The sequence below is a fragment of the Portunus trituberculatus genome, chromosome 21 (assembly GCF_017591435.1).
Source record: "Portunus trituberculatus isolate SZX2019 chromosome 21, ASM1759143v1, whole genome shotgun sequence".
Lineage (NCBI taxonomy): Eukaryota > Metazoa > Arthropoda > Malacostraca > Decapoda > Portunidae > Portunus > Portunus trituberculatus.
In genome coordinates this window covers 3266875-3271874 of record NC_059275.1, presented here as the reverse complement: position 1 = coordinate 3271874, position 5000 = coordinate 3266875, and the positions used below count along the sequence as shown (strand labels likewise).

At 46.3% G+C, this 5000-nt stretch overlaps 1 protein-coding gene across 4 annotated transcripts in view; it reads right to left on the bottom strand.

The window, feature by feature from the left end:
• The window catches only part of LOC123506943 (serum response factor-like), a 265489-nt gene that overhangs the window by 217447 nt on the left and 43042 nt on the right, over positions 1 to 5000 (bottom strand). The window lies entirely within an intron of this gene.

The following is a 5000-nucleotide window of genomic DNA, read 5'->3' as shown; positions in this document are numbered from 1 at the left end:
AAACTTGCATAGTGTGTTGTGACTTACGCCTGTTCTTAAATATTTTGTTCTCTCATCACGACTATTTTCAAGGCCACAGGGATGGTTGGTTATTCAGGTTCTCATGGGTGTCTTCTCCCCACTGGCCCTCTGACTAGCAATGACTGTGACATATTTCGTTGAACTCGACAATCTCGGGGGGGATGGGGTTGGCAAATCTGGAACTGCAGACCGGAAGCTAAATTTCACTATTACCATTCTTTCTGTTGTGCATCAGAATTACTATCTAACCTTAGACGACACTCTTTTCCTGAGAGCAAAGGATATAGCAGTTAGACGGAGTTCATCTTAAGCCATCACTGGAATCATGAAAATGCCCTTCAATTTTAGCTAAACCTATTAAAAGTGGTTCAGATGAAATGTCTGTGTTCAGGAATACGTGCCAATAAGTAGTTTAGAGGTGAATAATTTTGAATTTAAACCAAATTAGGGCTTCTAATATTCTTAAGTTTCAAGTGTCTATAGATGTTTCATAGTTTACCGTTATAGTTTTTTTTTTTTTTATGGACCTGAGTTCTTTATGAAGTTTAGAGATTCACAATTTAGTTCGGGGTTCAGGATTTAGAGTCGTATAGTGTTTCAGACTTCAAAGGTTCAAGTGTATAGAGACGTTTCAGAATCGATAGGCATAGTGTTTAACACAGGCCTTAGTTCCGTGTGTAGTTTAATGTTTCAAGATTTAGAGTCAATAGCTTCAAGGTTCAGATTGGTATGGCGTTTCAGGATTCAAAAAGCTTCCGGAAATATCTCAGAATTTAGAGCAGCGGTGTCTGAAGGATTTAGTTAAGCTTACAGAGATTGCGATGAGAGGAAGTAATGTCAAAAAGATAATTAGATAAGACTATGAGAAGATAGGAAAGTTGTTAAATCAGATGCATTTTTTAAGATAAAGATGATTTGAAGGATGATCGCAATGAGAAAGAATGATGATATCAGGAATGAAGCAATGTGTTTGAAGCTTCGAAAATGGTTGCTGTGAATGAATCCTTGAAACTGTCGCAGGAGGGAGTTTGTGAAAATAAAACTTTTAAAACTGGTATAGAAAGGATCAAGCTGAGGTGAATGAAACTTCGAAACCGATAAGGGGGTAGAATTAAGCTGTGAGTGAAACGTCCAAACTGGTACGAAATAAAGCTGGAGAGTATAAAACTTTGAAAATAGCAGAGGAAGGACTTAACTGTGACTGAAGCTTCGAAATTGGTATAGAATAGAGCTACTATGAAGGAAACTCGAGATTTGGTGTAGAATAGAATCATGTATTTGTAAAGTGTCCCAAGCCACAATATTTGACGAGAGGAAGTAGGCACAAAAACACAAGAGGACATCACTGAAGACTTTGAGAGTATATAACTCTTGTCTTAATGGAAGGGTGGAGTGGTAGAAAATATAATTGAAAATCCGAGTGAAGATGAGAAAGGAACTGATGATTGAGAGATGAAAATGTTAATCGACTGACATAAAAATAAAGAATGATGCAAAAGGACAAAAATGATAAGAAAGATAAGAAGAAAAGGTTTAGAGGAGCCAAAAAAAAAGCTATATTGAGTTATTTCACGAGAGGTACGCAAAGAGGAAAGGTAAGATCTGAGCGAGAAAGTAGTAGAACTAAATATACAAAAACAGGAACCAAGAAAGGAAGGTAGTGAAGAGAAGATAGAGAAAGAAAATAAGAATAACAAAGAGAAAAGAGGAAAAGGGAAGGAAAATGTACAAAAAAAATAATGGAGAATAGATAGAGGAACACGAGGCAAAAAGATAAGAGAAAATAGAGAAAAGAAGGGAAGATGAAGGAAAACGAAAGACAGAAGTAGAGAATAAAATAGTGAATGAATAAAAATTTGGTTATAAAATTAAAGACGCATTGAGGGAAGTACAGGAAGATAAAGGCAATTTGTACCATCAACTACTATCTTAAATAAAAAAAAAAAAATGGTGATGGGAGAATAGTTTTGTTAATTAGAAGATAATGAAATAAAACGAAGGAAAAGGAGGAAGATGATGAACAACTTTAGTAATGAGAAACCGAGGGACTGAAGTGAGAAAAAAAAAAAAGGCAAGTAAGGAGGAAATACTAACAAGGAGGGTGTGGCAGATGACTGAATGAAGTGCATTAAGACGAGGCAGAGGAAGGCAATAAAGGAATGAGTGAATGAAAGGAGGAAGGAAGGATTGAACAAATGGAGAGAGAGAGAGAGAGAGAGAGAGAGAGAGAGAGAGAGAGAGAGAGAGAGAGAGAGAGAGAGAGAGAGAGAGAGAGAGAGATGTACGTGGTTTTTGGGCTCTCTACCACTGCTACTACTACTACTAGTGCTACTACTACTACTACTATAACTACTACTACTACTACTATTATTTCTTTGTGTTTTTCGTCATTTGTAACTCTTTTATTATCATCATTGTTTGTAACTGTTTGGAAATTTAAAAAAATTAATAAAATGTTTCGAAAAATATATTCTTTTTGTTACACCCCAAAAAACTTCCGGTTAACTTCTAAGGATGCGCCATTATGTTTTAGCCATGAACTGATCTCTCTCTCTCTCTCTCTCTCTCTCTCTCACGCGCGCACACACACAAAGGGTATCGTGCGGCCTCTATTAAACTTAGTACGTATGCAGCAAACAAGAATTTATCACACACACACACACACACACACACACACACACACATTCACCACACGTGCTAAGGTATACATACATGGCATGCTGGTGTGTGTGTGTGTGTGTGTGTGTGTGTGTGTGTGTGTGTGTGTGTGTGTGTGTGTGTGTGTGTGTGTGTTCTGAAAGGTACACTCAAACACGGACTACAATTACCCACTAGAGGTACAAGTTTAATAATACAAAAAAACTGATAATGATGTTAATAAAACACCCAGAAAAAAAAATCACACACACACACACACACACCAGTTCCAGCACAGCACAGCACAGCACAGCACAGCACAGCACAGCACAGCACAACTCAGGAGAACAAGAAAATAAAGACCAAAATCAAAGATAGCACGACTTTACTAGGATTCTTTTTTTGTGTTCCATTTGTACAAGATTAATAAAACAACTCGTATATACACTTCGTATTTAGATGTGGCCCTAAAAATACAATAAGTTACCTATTTCACTACACAGTTAATCAACAAGTTAACGCGGTATGTACACAGTTTGTGCTCGGCGTGGTAGCGAGGGGAGGGGGGCTGGTGGGCTGCGGTGGTGGGCGGTCAACCAATGAACCAGTGGGCGTGGGCGGGAAGGTGAGTCCCGGGCGGCAGGTCTCGCCGCCCCTCAGCCCACACTTGCGTCGCGGGGACATACAAGCGGGGTGAGAGGTGTCGGCTGCCTGTCTGCGGCCGCCCACGATTGAGCGCCGCTCCTGCTGGGCGCGGCACCCCGCCCATACCACACCATCTCCCACGGGACTGAGACCCGTCACGGTGCGAGGGTACCAGGACGCACACACACACACACACACACACACACACACACACACACACACACACACACATACACAAACACTGGTTAAAGCTGGTATTAGTCACGTCCACTGACTAGTTACCGTCGCCTCCTTCGCCGCTGCCGCCCGTCCAAGTCTGACTTTGGTTAAGGTTATCATCGCTAACGAAAGTCACGAGCAGCAGCAGAAGACTCCTGACGCCGCCGCCGCCCTGCACCTGGCCACCGGGAGAGGACTGCCCCCCACCCGCACCTGAGGCGGGCCGGGGGAGGGAAGGACGGGCGGCGGCAGCAGTGGGAGCAGCAGACCCTGTCAACATCAGCCTTACGTACACACACTCACACCATTTATCAGCACGCACACACACGCCACGCCGCCATCTTGCCGCGGCCACACGTCACCTCCACCAACAGCAAAAACTTGTGAGAAAGACTTCACCCTCATCGTCACAGCACCGCCACCACCACCAATACCTCCACCGCTACCAACCACCACCACCACCGCCACCGCCACCGCCACCACCACAACCACCACCACCACCTCCACCTTCATCTTCCTCGTCGCCGTCGTATAACAGTCTCGGGAGTCCTTCAGAAGGAGTGTTAAGGCGTGACTGACCAAGACCAATCTACAGGAAGGGAGTGAAGGAGGGAGGAAGCACGGCCGCCACCAGGAGGCGCCACCAATGCGGGGCCTCCTGTAGGGGACCGGATCAGCGCTTCACCCGAGGAGGCCGCTCAGCACCTCCATCAGGGCGTCAGCATCACCAGGAACGTCAGCGTCTCCATCAGGAGGACGGTATTATGACAGGAACGTCAGCCAGACGGTGTCATCGTGGCGAAACAGTATTACAGCAACAGCAGCAGCAGCATCAGCAGCAGCCCGGGGCCTCGCCGCCAGCATGGTCGGTGCCGCGCAGCGCTGCTCAGACAGCCCAGCCAACACCGCCGTCGTACATATGAGTAAGCGGCGGTCCTGCTGCAGCGGGTCACGTGTCTCGCTAACTTGTACCTCGTAGACGTGCTGGGTCGTCGCGTCGGGAAGTGTGAGGTCAACCTGGGGTATTCCTGAGGTAGGGCGCCCCTGTGTGTCGGTGTGTGGGGAACAGGACAACAACAAAAATAACAACAACATGGACATAGACATGCAGGACGTGCGGGACAGGACTGGCCACACACACGTTCACTACCACACTAAGTCAAGGCATCACAGTGGTGCAGACAGCCACTATCACAAGCCGGAGCCGCGGCCAGCCGGCGTGGCCACGATACTGCCTGCACACAGCCTGGCCACAAAGCCATGCGGGGCACCACACACTGCCACAGGGCCATGCGGGTACCGTCAGCGCCGCCCTGGCCACACTGCCCCCAGACCCTGGCTCCCTGCAGGACAGTGTGGCCTCGGGCGGCTGCCAGGGCGGACAGAGGGGCGCCGGGTCGGGATCGGGGCCGCCCCGGTATAAAGATTACAACCAGCGTGAGGCGAGTTGTGGGGCGCCGCACCCTGCACCACCACCA